A 15,415-nucleotide genomic window follows, 5' to 3' on the forward strand; every position below is an offset into this window, starting at 1 on the left:
CTTTCTTCACAGGCTGCCACGGCGCCCCCTGCCGCCGCCAGCGGGACCCTGCAAGGAAGGCTTTCACCGCGCCCCCTGCCGCCGGGAGTGAGACCCTGCAAGGGAGTCTTTCTTCACAGGCTACCACGGCGCCCCCTGCCGCCGCCAGCGGGACCCTGCAAGGAAGCCTTTCACCGCGCCCCCTGCCGCCGGGAGTGAGACCCTGCAAGGGAGTCTTTCTTCACAGGCTACCACGGCGCCCCCTGCCGCCGCCAGCGGGACCCTGCAAGGAAGGCTTTCACCGCGCCCCCTGCCGCCGGGAGTGAGGCCCTGCAAAGGAGTCTTTCTTCACTGGCTACCCCGGCGCCCCCTGCCGCCGCCAGCGGGGCCCTGCAAGGAAGGCTTTCACCGCGCCCCCTGCCGCCGGGAGTGAGACCCTGCAAGGGAGTCTTTCTTCACAGGCTACCACGGCGCCCCCTGCCGCCGCCAGCGGGGCCCTGCAAGGAAGGGTTTCACAGCGCCCTCTGCCGGCGGGAGCGGGAGCTCTTTCAGGTAAGCCCCTCCCTCCTCGCGGCTGCGCCCGGGCAGGTCTCCACAGCGCCCCCTGTCGTCGGCAGCGGGGACCCGGCTTGGCCTGGGTGGTCTCTCCTTTTTGCTGAATTGAAATAACACCCCCTTTCCCTCTGTTCCTCCCCCTCTCCCTTCCCCTCAGCACTGTGCTCATTTGTCTACACTTTTATTACCCTATTTATTTTGTTAATGAGGTGTCCATCGCTTTGATTCTATTTATCGTGATGATGTTGTCTTCTTTTTGTCCCTCTGTCTCCCCCCATTAGACTGTGAGCCCGTCATTGGGCAGGGATGATCTCTATCTGTTGCCGAATTGTCCATTCCAAGCTCTTAGTACGGTGCTCTGCACATAGTAAGGGCTCAATAAATACAATTGAATGAATGAATGAATAATGGTATTTGTTAAGGGCTTACTCTGTGCCGAACACTATTCTAAGCGCTGGGGTAGATACAAGGTCATCAGGTTGCCCCACAGACTTCATGCCCATTTTATAAGTGAGGTAACTGAGGCACAGAGAAGTTAAGTGACTTGCCCAAAGTCACACAGCTGATACGTGGCGGAGCTGGAACAAGAGCCGACGACCAAGCGCTTAGTACAGTGCTCTGCACACAGTAAGGTCTTAATAAATAAATAAGATTGGATGGATGAATGAATGAATGAATGAATGAATAAGGAAGTCTTTCCTGGAGACTTCCCTCCAGTGTATTCCAGCAGGGAACCTCTGCCCCATCTATAGGACCAAATGGCACCTTCCCTTATCAGCTGGCAGGAGGAATAATAAGCTAATAAGCTTAACAGTACATCGTGGTACTGTTAAGTGCTTAATATGTGCCAGGCACTTTACTAAGCGCTGAGATAGGTACAAGCAAATCTGTTGGATATAGGCCCTGTCCCAGGTAGGACTCTTAGTCTCAATCCCCATTTTAAAGATGAGATAACTGAAGGACAGAGAAGTAAAGTGATTTGCCCAAGGTCATGTAGCAGACAAGTGGCAGAATCAGTATTAGAACTCATGATAATAATAATAATAATAATGATGGTATTTGTTAAGCACTTACTATGCGCCAAGCAGTTCTGACTACCAAACCCATGCTCTATCCATTTCGCCTTGCTACTTCAAATAGAGGATGGCTGGGTAATCCAGGGGGAAAAATCCTTTTTGGGGGAGGGGGGCTCAGTCAGTCATAATCAATTGTATTTATTGAGTGCTTACTGAGTGCAGAGCATAGTACTAAGCACTTGGGAGAGGACAATATAACAATAAACAGACACATTCCCTCCCCACAATGAGCTCACAATCTAGAGGGGGAGACAGATATTAATATAAATCAGTGAATTACAGATATGGACATAAGTGCCGTGGGACCGGGACCAGGTGAATAAAGGGAACAAGTCAGGGTGACAGAGAAGGGAGTGGGAGAAGTGGAAAGGAGGGCGTAGTCAGGGAAGGCCTCATGGAGGAGATGGGGCTTCAATAAGGCTTTGAGGTAGAGGAGACTGTCTGTCATGAGGAGGGAGGTCATTCCAGGCCAGAGGCAGGACGTAGGCGAGAGGTCGGCATTGAGATAGACAAGATCGAAGTATAGTGAGAAGGTTGGCATTAGAGGAGCAAAATGTGTAGGGGGGGGGAAGGGGATTGACTGACTGCTTAAAGCCAATGGTGAAGAGTTTCTGTTTGATATGGAGGTGGTTGGTCAACCACTGGAGGCTCTTAAGGAGTGGGGAAACCTGGACTGAATGTTTCTGTAGAAAAACGATCTGGGCAGAAGAGTGAAGTATGAACTGGCGTGGGGAGAGGCAGGAGACAGGGAGGTCAGCAAGGAGGCTGATACAGTAATCAAGGTGTGATAGGATTAAGGATTGGATCAACACGATAGCACTTTGCATGGAGAGGAAAGACCGGATTTTAGCAACTGTTGAATAAATGGATTAAATGAGAGAGAGGAGTCGAGGATGATGCCAAGGTCACGGACTTGTGAGACAAGAAGGATGGCGGTGCTGGCTACGGTGATGGGAAAGCCAGGGGGAGGACAAGGTTTGGGTAAGAAGAGCAGAAATTCTGTTTTAGACATGCCTACTAACTCGGTTGTAGCGTACTCTCCCAAGCGCTTAGGACAGCAGTAAGTGCTCAATAAATACCACTGATTGTTATGTGTGTGTATGTGTGTGTTTCCATCCCATCTCTATGAAACTGTGGGCTCATGGTGGGCAAGGATGGTAACTGATGTCCGGACAGTGGGCACTGTCCTCCGGCCCTGTGGGTGCTCTGCCCACCCCAGACCAGCCTACTGACTGACTGACTGAGAAAAGAGACCTGGGGGAGGGACAGGGAGGAGCTGGTGAGATGCATCAGTACCAGGCGTGGCTGCGTTGGGAAAAGAAGTTAATTAGGGTAGCTAGTGCGGCTAGGGGGTATAGCTCAGGGGTAGAGCATTTGACTGCAGATCAAGAGGTCCCCGGTTCAAATCCGGGTGCCCCCTGCTGATATTTTTATGTTGCCAGCCAGTCCCCCCCTCCCTGATCTGCTTATAAGAAGATAAAGAGGGTCCCAGCAGGTCCCAGCTAGGGCAGAACTCGGCTGTTCTGAGCCTGGAGGGCCAAAGGATGCCACTTCCTGGGAGCGGTCAGAGTGGAAAATGGGGCAGCATAAGGTCATACTCCCCCTGAACCCCGAAACGATGCCCCTGCCAGGATGGGCATCCCTAAAATGGACCCTTTGACCACTCTCCTCCACTCCCATCCCTTCCAAGCGGGGCCTTGCCTTGTAGGAATAGTCCTCGAAATGAAAGTACTACTCAGTTCCCTCATCTGTGTCCAATCTGCTTTGCTTGTATCCACCCCAGAGCTTAGTACAGTGCCTGGCCCATAGTAAGTGCTTAACATATTATTAATAATAACTGTGGCATTTTTTTAAAAGGTTTACTATGTGTCACGCCCTGGATTAAGCGTCAGGTTGGATACTAGATAATCAGAGCAGATGCAGTGGCTCTCCCACAGTGAGCTAATAATCCAAGTAGCTCAGGGGTGGAGCATTTGACTGCAGATCAAGTAGCCCCCCCGTTCAAATATGGGTGCCCCCTATCCGGATTATGCTTAAATTTCTGCAGAAAATCTAGAGTTTGGTAATCGGCAAATTTTGGGGTGGCTGGTGAGGAATCCATTAGTGATATTTATTACATACTGCGTGCAGAGCCCTGGAGAGTACAGTAGTGGTAGTGATGATAATAATAATAATAATAATAATAATATTTCACCCAAGTACAATAGAGGTAATAATAATAATAGTAATAATAATAGTATTGCACCCGAGTACTTAATGTTCTGCTCTGCCCACAGGCAGCAAATGCTACTGGTTGATTAGGCATCTTCTGTGTGCATAGCACTCTATTAAGTGATGAAAAAAATGCACAGGTAAGAATTAAGCGCTCAGTACAGTGCTCTGCACACACTAAGCACTCAATAAATATCAGGTGTGGATAAATTAAATAGGTCCCTGCACTCAAGGAGCTCATAAACTAAAGATAATGGGGAGAGGGAGTACCTAAGGAAAGATGAGAGGATTGAAAACCCCCAAATAACAGTGAAAGATAAGAACCATGAGAAATTCAAAAAGAACAATAGGGCCCTGTAGGAGAAGCAGAGTTTCAGGCCTCTCCTGGCACAGACTCCCAGCAGTCTTTCATTCAATCATATTTATTGAGCGCTTATTGTTTGCAGAGCACTGTACTAAGCGCTTAGGAGAGTAGGACAGTAAACAGACACATTCCCTGCCCACGATGAGCTCACAGTCTAGAGGGGGAGACAGACATGAATAGGCAGACATTAATAGAAAGAAAGAAAGAGAGAGAGAGAGAGAGAGAGAGAAAGAAAGAAAGAAAGAAAGAAAGAAAGAAAGAAAGAAAGAAAGAAAGAAAGAAAGAAAGAAAGAAAGAAAGAAAGAAGAAAGAAAGAAAAAGAAAGAAAGAGAAAGAAAGAAAGAAAAAGAAAGAAAGAAATGACAAATATGGACATAAGTGCTGTGGGGAAGGGGGATGAATGAAGGGAGTGAGTCAGGGCGACACAGAAGGGAGTGGGAGAAAAGGAAAGGGGGAGCCTTCCCATCTCGCCACCTTCAAAGCATGATTAAGGTCACACTTCTTCTAGAGGCCTTCTCGGATTAAGCCCTCTTTTCCCCCGACTCCCTCTCCCTTCTACGCCTTTTTGATATTGGGCCCACACCCTTGTTCTCACAGTACTTGAGGTACATATTTTTAAACTATATGTTATAAATTATTTATATTAATGCCCACCAGCCCCGCTAGACTATAAACTCGTTGTGGGCAGGGAACGTGTCTGCCAAATCTGATCTATCGTATTCTACCAAGCGCCTAGTACAGTGCTCTGCGTATAATAAGAGCTCAATAAATACCACCAAACAGATGAGTGAACAGTCACAACAGGATGGGGTGAGGGTGGACACTGTGAAGCTTTGATCCTGAGTGACTGTAAATGTGTGGTGGGCAGGGACCGTGTGTACTAATTCTGTTATATTTTATTCTTCCAAGTGCTTAGTACCCTGCTATGCACACAGTAAGTTCTTAAGAAATATTATTGATTGACAGATTGTAGCTTCTCCACATTCCCCATGGCTTTCTTCACCCTTCCTAGGCCAGCACAGGGGTTAACGGGAAGTCCTGAAAGCACGAGGGCTGGAAACCTGCCTCTCAGGCTTTGGGTGGGTGGGTAGACCAGTGGGTAGTCCAGTGTTGAGCCCCCACATACCCTGACCAGAGATGCCGGTGCCTTCTGGGAGATGGCAAGGGGGTGGGGCGGCACCTAGGAGCTTGATAATAATAATAATTGTGGTATTTGTTAAGCACTTATTGTTTGCCAGGCACTTTACTAAGCACTGGGGTGGATACAAGCAAATCGGGTTGGACACCGTCCCTCTCCCACTTGGGCCTCACGGCTTCAATCCCCAACAACTGAAGCCCAGAGAAGTGAAGTGACTTGTCCAAGGTCACACGGCAGGCAAGTGGCAGAGGCAGGATTAGAATCCATAATATTCTGACTCCCAGGCCCTCGCTCTATCCGCTAGGCCATGCTGCTCTGGGACTCTTCACTAAGCCGAATGCATTCTCCTTTGGTCATTCGGTCAACATTTCTTCTAGACCGAAAGCTCCTTGTGGGCAGGGCACACCTCTACCAACTCTGTTGAATTGTACTCTCCCAGGGCTCTGCAGACAGGATATAATAAATACCATTACTGGATTCCTCAATGTCCATCCCATAACTGGCTAATTGCCAGACTCTAGATTTCCTGTAGAAGCTAAAAATACAGGCCACCAGGCAGGGGGTACCCGGATTTGAACCGGGGACCTCTTGATCTGCAGTCAAATGCTCTACCCCTGAGCTATGCCCCCTGGCCACGCTAAGCACCCTAATTAGTTCCTTTTCCCCATACGGCCACGCCTGGTTCTGATGCATCTCATAAGCATCTTCCAGCTCCTCCCCCAACTCTCTTTCCTCAGCCAGTCAGCTGGTATGGGGTGAGCAGAGCATCTATGGGGTCATAGGACAGTGCCTGGTGCCTGGGCATCAGATGCCATCCTTGCCTTCCAGAAGTCAACAATTTCATAGAGATGAGATGGAGACACATACACGCACAGAACACACGCAGAGCTATGGGAAGGGGCTTCCTTCCCCAACCAGGTCAGGGAGGGTGTGGGCTTCCCAGAACATCCCACTCCAACCCACTCTCCCTTCCTCTCAGAATCCCACCTGGATAGGGCTGGTTCCAAGAGGAGAAACAGGATTTGGGGACTGAGCTGTTGTCAACAAGTAGAGGCCCGTGCCAGCCTGTAGTGAGAGGAAACTGGGGGCTGTGGAAACCAAAATGGAAATGAGGCAGGGGGCACCCGGATTTGAACCGGGGACCTCTTGATCTGCAGTCAAATGCTCTACCCCTGAGCTATGCCCCCTGGAACATGCTATAACCTTCCCAGTAGGTGCTAATAAATGTCTCTCACGCTGACGTTGCTGACGCAGTGAGCCCTAATTACCCCCTTTTCCCCTTAGAGAAGCACCCAACTCTGCTCCCGCCCTCTCAGGCCTCCAGACCTCGACTCCCCTCAGCTACCCCAGACCCCCCAACCCTGTGACCCCGGCTGGGCCTGGAGCCAGAGCAGAGGAAGAGCACTTCCAGGGAAGGGGCCACGCTGGGTGGGTGCCGGACCCTGGGTGGGGACGGAGGAGAAACCTGGGGGGGACCAGTTGGAAAGTCCATCAGAGACAGGATGTAACCCAGGAGGGGTGCTATGCAAAGTGCACAGGAGAAGAAGAAGAAAAAGAATTATGGTATTTGTTAAGCGCTTACTATGTGCCAAGCACTGTTCTATGCATTGGACACCGTGCTGAGCGCTGGGAAGTGATGTCGCCTCATGGATAGATCCCAGGCCTGGGAGTCAGAAGGATCTGAGTTCTAATCCCATCTCCACCACCTGTCTGCTGGGTGACTTTGGGCGAGTCTTCTCCATGTCTCGGCCACTTTATCTCTAAAATGGGGATTAAGACTGTAAACCCCATGTGGAACAGGGGCTGTGTCCACTATCCCAGTGCTTAGTACAGGGCCTGGCACATAGTAAGAGCTTAATAAATACCATAAAAAAGTAGAGCTGGGGTCTACTTCAGGGGAGGAGAATACAATGTTGCTTAAGTTCTCTAGTCTGGGCCTTAAGGGCTGGTGAAGGCTGGGGTCTGGAAGAGGAAGATTCTGGGACTAATCAATCAACGGTACTTATCCAGAGCCTACTAAATGCAGAGCACTGTACTAAGCGCTTGGGAGTGTACATTGCAAGTAGCAGACACGTTCCCTGCCCATAATAAGTTTACACTATAGAGGGGGGAATACAGCTCTTTTTTTTTTTACAGTACTTGTTCAGTGTTTACTATGCTTCAAACACTGTAATAAACGCTGGGGTAGGTACAAGTTAATTAGAGCAAACACAGTGCCTGTCCCACATGGGACTCATTGTCTAAGGAGGGAGAACAGATATTTAATCCCTATTTTACAGTTGAGGTAATAATAATAATGATGGTATTTGTTAAGTGCTTACTATGTGACGGGCACTATACTAAGCACTGGACCAAAGCTGTCAGGGACAGAGGGGTGGGGGGTGTCTTCAAAAAACTGATTTCAAGGGGAGACACGACCTGGGCCTCCCACACAACTTATATACCCCCCGCAGCACTTATCCAGAATTTATTTCTTCATATTAATGTCTGCCTCCCCGTCTAGACTCTAAGTCCACTGTGGGCAGAGAATGTCTCTTTATTTATTGTTCTCTTTGAGCGGAAGGGGAAACTGAGTAAAGGCCCCAAACCTGGCTTCTTTGGGGAACAAAATTGAGGCTTTCGAGGGGGCACCCGGATTTGAACCGGGGACCTCTTGATCTGCAGTCAAATGCTCTACCCCTGAGCTATACCCCCAACCTTCATTAGCATTCCCAATTAAACCATTTCACCCTTGGAACTCCACCCAGCTCTGCAGTGACTCAACAGCTCCTCCTCTTTTCCTTTGACTCCATAATTGTGGTGCTTGTTGAGCTCTTACTATAGGCCAGGCACTGTACTCATCGCTGGGGTGGATACAAACAAATTGGGTTGGGTACAGTCCCTGTCCCCCATGGGGCTCATAGTCTTATTACCCACTCTACAGATGAGGGAACTGAGGCCCAGAGAAGTGAAGTGACTTGCCCAGAATCACACAGCAGAAAATCAATCCATCATGTTTATTGAGTGCTTATGTGTGCAGAGCACTGTACTTAGCACTTGGGAGAGGACAATATAACGACATTGGTAGATACGTTCCCTGCCCACAACGAGCTTACAGTTTAGAAGGGGAGACAGACATGAATGTAAATCCATTAATTACTGATGGGGACATAAGCGCGGTGGGGCTAAGGGAGAGGTGAATAAAGGGTGCAAATCCCAGTTAGATCCAGTGTTTAGAACAGTGCTCAACACATAGTAAACCCTTAACAAATACCATGATTATTATTATTTAGTAAATACTTGCAGGGGGCCAAGCATGAGGATTCAACTAACCCCTCAATCTGTTGCATGAATTGAGCACCTACTCTTTGCAGAGCACCGTACAAGTGCAAGTGAGTTAGAAGTTGGAGAAGCAGCGTGGCCTAGAGCTCGGGCCTATGAATCAGAAGGTCATGGGTTCTAATCCTCACTCCGCCACTTGCCTGCTGCGTGACCTTGGGCAAGTCACTTCACTTCTCTGGGCCTCAATTCCCTCCTCTGTAAAATGGGGATGGAGACTGTCAGCCCTATGTGGATCAGGGACGGTGTTCAATTTGCTTGTATGTACCTCAGCCCTTAGAACGGTGACCAGTGCTTAAGAAATACCATAATTATTAAGTTACAATCCCTTATCAAAAAGACATCATAAAATCAGTAGGGGGCACCCGGATTTGAACCAGGGACCTCTTGATCTGCAGTCAAATGCTCTACCCCTGAGCTATGCCCCCTGGATCTGAGCAAGAGGGCAGGGAAGATGCTAATAAATGTCTCTAATGCTGAGGCAATGTGCCCTAATTACCACCTTTTCTCCTTCCCTCTTCCAAATTCCCTGTTGACTATTCCTCCCTCTCCAGGAGCAGGTCCAGCACAAGGCCTAGCCCCTGGACCACAAGGAAGGTTCTGTCACAAGCAGGCCAGAGCCCAGAATGGAATCTAAGAGAGATAGGCAAATCCCCTCTAAACTGTAAACTCACTGTGGGCAGGGTGTCAATAGATTCATTCATTCATTCAATCGTTTTTATTGAATGCTTACTGTGTGCAGAGCACTGTACTAAGCAATTGGGAGAGTACGCAGACACATTCTCATTCAGTTGGATATATCTTGCACCACAGTTATCAATAAGAACTTAATAAACACCATTTTTAAAAAGAATAATAATAATTATAATTGTGCTACTTGTTAAGTGTTTACTATGCGCCAAGCACTGTTCTAAACGCTGGGGTAGATACAAGGTAATGAGGTTGGACACATTCCATCTCCCTCATGGGGCTCATAATCTTGATCCCCATTTTACAGATGAAGTAACTGAGGCCCAGAGAAGTGGCTTGCCCAAGGTCACACAGCAGACATGTGGCAGAGCCGGGATTCATTCATTCAATCGTATTTATCGAGGGCTCACTGTGTGCAAAGCACTGTATTGAGTTCTTGGGAGAGGACAACCACAACCACTGATTCCCAGGCTCTTAATGTACTCTTCCAAGCTCTTAGTAGAGTGCTCTGCACACAGTAACTACAGAGCTTGCCGCATAGTAAGCGCTTAACAAAGTCCACCATCATTATTATTATTACTTGACAAATACCACCGATAGTTTGGAAAAGCTCCTGGAGAACATTGATCTCGGAAGGGCTTTGAAGGCGGGAAGAGCTGTGGAGAATAAAAGATGAGGCACCAGGATGTGAACCAGAGACTTCTTAATCTTGGACCAGGAAGAAAGTTGGCAAGGTATGATTGGCAAGATCGGAAGGGGGGTTGGTAAATAGCACTGGTCAGTCAGGAAGTACTATAATTAATTAAAAAGCCATCTAATAATAGTAATAATAATAATGATGGTATTTGTTAAGTGCTTACTAAGTGCCAAGCACTGTTCTAAGCACTGGGGAAGATACAGGGTAATCAGGTTGTCCCACATGGGGCTCACACTTTTAATCCCCATCTTACAGATCACAGAGAAGTTAAGTGATTTGTACATGGTCACATAGCAGACAAGTGGCAGAGGTGGGATTAGAACCCACGTCCTCTGGCTTCCAACCTGCACTCTTTCCATTAAGCCACACTGTTTCTCTAAAACTAAAAGAGGGGGCACCTGGATTTGAACCAGGGACCTCTTGATCTGCAGTCAAATGCTCTACCCCTGAGCTATACCCCCTTCCACATGAGGCAGAAGCCAGAGTAGGTCCTAATAAATGTCTGTGAAGATGGTGTAACGTGACTTAATTACTATCTTTTCCTTCACCCTCCCCACAAACTACCACTCCCTTCCCAATTATCCTAGGCCTCTCCCTATCACTCTGCTTGGGCCTGGAGTCTGAACGGAGAATGAGTGACTTCTGTGGGATGCAATCAATCAACAATAATAATTATGGCATTTATTAAGCGCTCAGTATGTGACAGGCACTGTACTAAGTGCTGGGAGAGGGGATCCAAGCGAATCGGGTTGGACCCAGTCCCTGTCCCACGGGGGGCTCACATTCTTAATCCTCATTTTAGAAATGAGGTAAGCGAGGCACAGAAAAGCTAAGGGACTTGCCCAAGGTCACACAGCAGACAAGTGGCAGAGTCGGGATTAGAACTAGACTGTGAGCCCGCTGTTGGGTAGGGATTGTCTCTATCTGTTGCCGAATTGTACATTCCAAGCGCTTAGTACAGTGCTCTGCATATAGTAAGCGCTCAGTCAATACGATTGAATGAATGGATGAGCTCATGACCTTCTGCCTCTCGGCTCCTTGCTCTATCCACTCGGCCTCACCATTAGACTGTCAGCACTTTGCGAGCAGGAACCTACCAATTAATCAATCGCATTTATTGAGCACTTACTGGATGCAGAGCCCTGTACTAAGCGCTAACATAATCAATAAATGATGGATTTGGACATAAGTGCTTTGGGGCTGAGGGAGGGGTGATAAATGGAGCAAATCAGGGCAACGCAGAAGGGCGTGGGAGAAAAGGAAATGAGGGCTGAGGGAAGGCCTCTTGGAGGAGACGGGCCTTCAACTCTAATTATTATATTGTCCTCTCTCATGGGCTTAGTATAGTATTGTGCACACAGTATATGCTCAGAAAATCCCATTGATTAATCGACTGTGGATTGTAAGCTCCCTGTGGGCAGGGAATAGATCCGTCAACTCGGTTTTATTGACCTCCCCCAAGCACTGGCTTAGTACAGTTCTCTGCTCACAGTAAGCACTCAAGAAATACAGTTGATTGATTATTAAATGCTTATTGCTTGCAGAGCAATCAGTCAACTAATCAATTGATCAGAGGTATTTATTAAGCACTTACTGTGTGCTGAGCACTGTATTAAGCGCTTGGGAGAATACAGTGCAACAGAGTCGGTAAGCACATTCCCTGCCAGCAACGAGGGGGAGATAATCGTTAATATAAATAAACCAGTTGCAGATATGCACATTAAGTGCTGTGGGGCTGAGGGTAGAGCACTGTACTAAGCGCTCAGTGGACATGCTGTCACAACTTCTCCATGCCTCAGTTTCCTGGCACATTCATTCATTCAATAGTATTTATTGAGTGCTTACTATGTGCAGAGCACTGTACTAAGCACTTGGAATGAACAAGTCGGCAACAGATAGAGACAGTCCCTGCCGTTTGACGGGCTTACAGTCTAATCGGGGGAGGCAGACAGACAAGAACAATGACAATAAATAGAGTCAAGACATAGTAAGTGCTTAACAAACACCATTATTATTATTATTATTTCTTCAGCTGTAAAAGATGAAATCCTACTCCCTCCCATTTAGGCTGTGTGTCTTATAATGCGGGCCAGGGACTGTGTGTCCCACCTGATAAATTTGTATCTACCCCACTGCTTAGAACAGTGTTTGACCCAGAGTAAGCACTTAAATTCCAAGAGAAAAATTAAAAGGAGGCTTCCAACCCTCAAAGTGTTTGCCGTGCCATTTGAAGAGCCTGGAAAGGCTAGTGTCCTGATTATAAAGGGGAAAGAGGGGAATATTTTGCTTGGGAAAGTCAGCTGCCGGAGAGAATTAAAAATGGAAGTAAAAAGGGGGCATCTAGATTCGAACCAGGGTTCTTGATCTGCAAGTCAAATGGTCTACCACTGAGCTATACCCCCACAATTGTTGGGTTTTTTTTGTCTGCAACCCTGATGTCCTATAACCTATTGAACCCTCTTTCTTCTTTGGATAACTATGTAGTGATGACCCCTTCCCTCCTCCCTCTCTGGGGCTGGGCCTGAACTCCCAGTAATAATAATAATATTTGCTAAGCGCTTATTCATTCATTCAGTCGTATTTATTGAGCACTTACTGTGTGAAGAGCACTGTCCTAAGCGCTTGGAAAGTACAGTTCGGCAACAAATAGAGACAATCCCTACTCAACAATGGACTCACAGTCTAGAAGGGTTATTATATACCAGGCACTGTATTAAGCGCTGGAGTAGATTCAAGATATTCGGGTGGGACACAGATTTAATCCCCATTTTTCAGATGAGGAAATGAGGTCGAGAGAAGCGAAGTGAGTCGCCCAAGTTCACCCGGCAGACAAGGGAGGAGTCAGTTCCTTCTGATTCCCAGGCCTGGGCTCTATCCTCTAGACCACACAGCTTCTTCTAGTTTTCCTTCTCCTCAGTAGAGAATAAAGCTCTGCAGTGTGAAAGAGAGACACGGGGTGCTGTCCTGAGTGGATGGGAAGAGAAGCCAGACTTTCGGGGTCTCGCTGGAGAGTATGTCATCAAAATTTGCAGTTTTTTAAATGGTATTTGTTCCGCGCTTCCTAATTCGTTTATATTAATATCTGCTTCCCCTCTAGACTATAAGCTTGTTGTGGACACGGAATGTATGTTGTTATATTGTTTTACTGAACCCACCCGAGAGCTTAGTACAGCACGGTTAGCCCTTAATAAATACAGATGATGGACTTTTATATCCGTGGACCTTTTGTAGCCTTTCTTATCAGCTGTGCGACTTTGGGCGAGCCACTTAACTTCTCTGGGCCTCAGTGACCTCAACTGTAAAATGGGGATTAAGACTGTGAGCCCCACGTGGGACAACGTGCTTACCTTCTATCTGCCCCAGCGCTTAGAACAGCGCTTGGCACATAGTAAGCACTTAAATTCTTAATCTTTCTGGTTGACAATTTGTGTGCTTGGAGATTAAAAGAGCAATCTGTAGGGGGCACCTAGATTTGAACGAGGGACCATGCTCTGCCCCTGAGCTATATACCCCCAGCCTTCCTTGACCTTCTAATTAGCATCTCTTCTTCATGCACTCAGCCCTGGTTCTGCTGCCAGTCCCCAGTTCTTTCCTGTTTTTCTCCCTCTCCACGAGGGCAGAGGGCAGTGCCAGGTGCCTGGGCATCAGATACCATCCCTGCCGACCAGAAGGGTGAGGGGAGAGGTCATGGATGGGGCTTCCTTCCCTCCAACCAGGTAAGGGAGTTGGCTTCCAAGGCTCCTACTGAATTGCCCCCCTCCCCAAATTTCCCACCCCAACCCACCCTGCCCCCACAGAATCCCACCCGGGCCTGGCTCCAAGAGGAGAAACAAGATTTGGAAGTTGAGTTTTTATCAACCACTGAGGCCTGTGCTGGCTGATAGTGAGAAGGAACCAAGGGGCCGGGGGAACTAAAATGTAGAGGCAGCAGGGGGCACCCGGATTTGAACCAGGGACCTCTTGATCTGCAGTCAAATGCTCTACCCCTGAGCTATGCCCCCTTGCCACAACAAGCACTCTAATTAGCTCCTTTTCCCCACGCAGCCACGCCTGGTACTGCTGCACCTCACCAGTTCCTCCCTGTCCCTCCCCCAGCTCTCTTTCCTCAGTCAGTCGGCTGGTCTGGGGTGAGCAGAGCACCCACGGGGCCAGAGGACAGTGCCCACTGCCCGGGCATCAGATACCATCCCTGTCCTCCAGGAGCCCACACCTTTATAAAGTTGAGATGGGGACATAAACCTCCTCCCCTCCACCCCCAGCTATGGGAAGGATGAGGAGATTCATGGGAAGGGGCTTCCTTCCTCAACCAGGTCAGGGAGGGTGTGGGCTTCCCAGCCAGAGACAGTGGCCAGCTCTCCTGCCCCCTCCCTTCCAGCTCCCTCAGTCTCCCACTTCACCTCACCCTTCCTCTCTCTGTGGTTTCAAGAGGAGAAACAGGATTTGGAGGCTGAACTTTTGTCAACCACTGGAGGCCTGGGCTGGCTAGTAGTGAGAGGGAATTGGGAGCTATGGGAAGTAAAATGCTAAGTAGGTAGGGGGCACCCGGATTTGAACCGGGGACCTCTTGATCTGCAGTCAAATGCTCTACCCCTGAGCTATGCCCCCTGCAACACACTAAAGCTCCCACAGTAGATGCTAATAAATGTCTCTGATGCTGACGTTGCTGACGCAGTGAGCCTTAATTATCCTCTTTTCTTCTTGGAGAAGCACCTGACACTCTCCCCGTCCCCTCTGGTCCCCAGACCTCACTCCCCTCGGCTGCCCCAGGCCCCCCAACCCTGTCACCCCAGCCTGCCGGGGCTGGAGCCGGAGCAGAGGACAAGCATTTTAACTAGAAACCCCTCACCGTCAGCTTTGAAGCTCTCAATCCCCTTGCTGGGCCTAGAGCCGCAGAGCCTGGGCCTGTGAGCCAGAAGACCTGGGTTCTAATTCCACCTCCACCACTTGTCTGCTGTGTGATGTTGGGCAAGTCGCTTCACTTCCCTATGCCTCAGTTACCCCATCCGTGAAACAGGGATTAAGAGTGTGAGCCTCATAAGGGACCTGGACTGTGTCCAACCTGATTAGCTTGTATCTAACCAGAGCATAGTACAATGGCTGGGATGCAGTAAACACTTAACACTTAACAAATACCATTAAAAAACCCCCCACCTCTCTGTTATACTCTCCTAAGCACTTAGTCCAGTGCTCTGCACACAGTAAATAATAATAATAATAATGTTGGTATTTGTTAAGAGCTTACTATGCGCAGAGCACTGTTCTAAGCGCTGGGGGAGATACAGGGGAATCAGGTGAGGCCCGCAGTTAATCCCCCATTTTACAGATGAGGTCACTGAGGCCCAGAGAAGTGAAGTGACTTGCCCACAGTCACCCAACTGCTAAGTGGC

General features: G+C 48.5%; 8 non-coding genes across 8 annotated transcripts; 1 reads left to right on the top strand and 7 right to left on the bottom strand.

Annotated features, from left to right (window-relative positions):
* The first annotated feature begins 2,958 nt into the window (after positions 1-2,958).
* Positions 2,959-3,030, top strand: TRNAC-GCA. The gene has a single exon. It is a non-coding gene; the product is annotated as a tRNA-Cys (tRNA).
* Positions 3,031-5,880: 2,850 nt separating this feature from the next.
* On the bottom strand, positions 5,881-5,952 carry TRNAC-GCA. The gene has a single exon. It is a non-coding gene; the product is annotated as a tRNA-Cys (tRNA).
* A 486-nt stretch (positions 5,953-6,438) lies between these two features.
* On the bottom strand, positions 6,439-6,510 carry TRNAC-GCA. Its single transcript has one exon. It is a non-coding gene; the product is annotated as a tRNA-Cys (tRNA).
* Positions 6,511-7,945: 1,435 nt separating this feature from the next.
* On the bottom strand, positions 7,946-8,017 carry TRNAC-GCA. Its single transcript has one exon. It is a non-coding gene; the product is annotated as a tRNA-Cys (tRNA).
* A 980-nt stretch (positions 8,018-8,997) lies between these two features.
* On the bottom strand, positions 8,998-9,069 carry TRNAC-GCA. The gene has a single exon. It is a non-coding gene; the product is annotated as a tRNA-Cys (tRNA).
* A 1,348-nt stretch (positions 9,070-10,417) lies between these two features.
* On the bottom strand, positions 10,418-10,489 carry TRNAC-GCA. Its single transcript has one exon. It is a non-coding gene; the product is annotated as a tRNA-Cys (tRNA).
* Positions 10,490-13,957: 3,468 nt separating this feature from the next.
* Positions 13,958-14,029, bottom strand: TRNAC-GCA. The gene has a single exon. It is a non-coding gene; the product is annotated as a tRNA-Cys (tRNA).
* A 532-nt stretch (positions 14,030-14,561) lies between these two features.
* On the bottom strand, positions 14,562-14,633 carry TRNAC-GCA. Its single transcript has one exon. It is a non-coding gene; the product is annotated as a tRNA-Cys (tRNA).
* Positions 14,634-15,415: the final 782 nt, after the last annotated feature.

Source organism: Ornithorhynchus anatinus, chromosome 13, assembly GCF_004115215.2.
Source record: "Ornithorhynchus anatinus isolate Pmale09 chromosome 13, mOrnAna1.pri.v4, whole genome shotgun sequence".
NCBI classification, from domain to species: Eukaryota; Metazoa; Chordata; class Mammalia; order Monotremata; family Ornithorhynchidae; genus Ornithorhynchus; species Ornithorhynchus anatinus.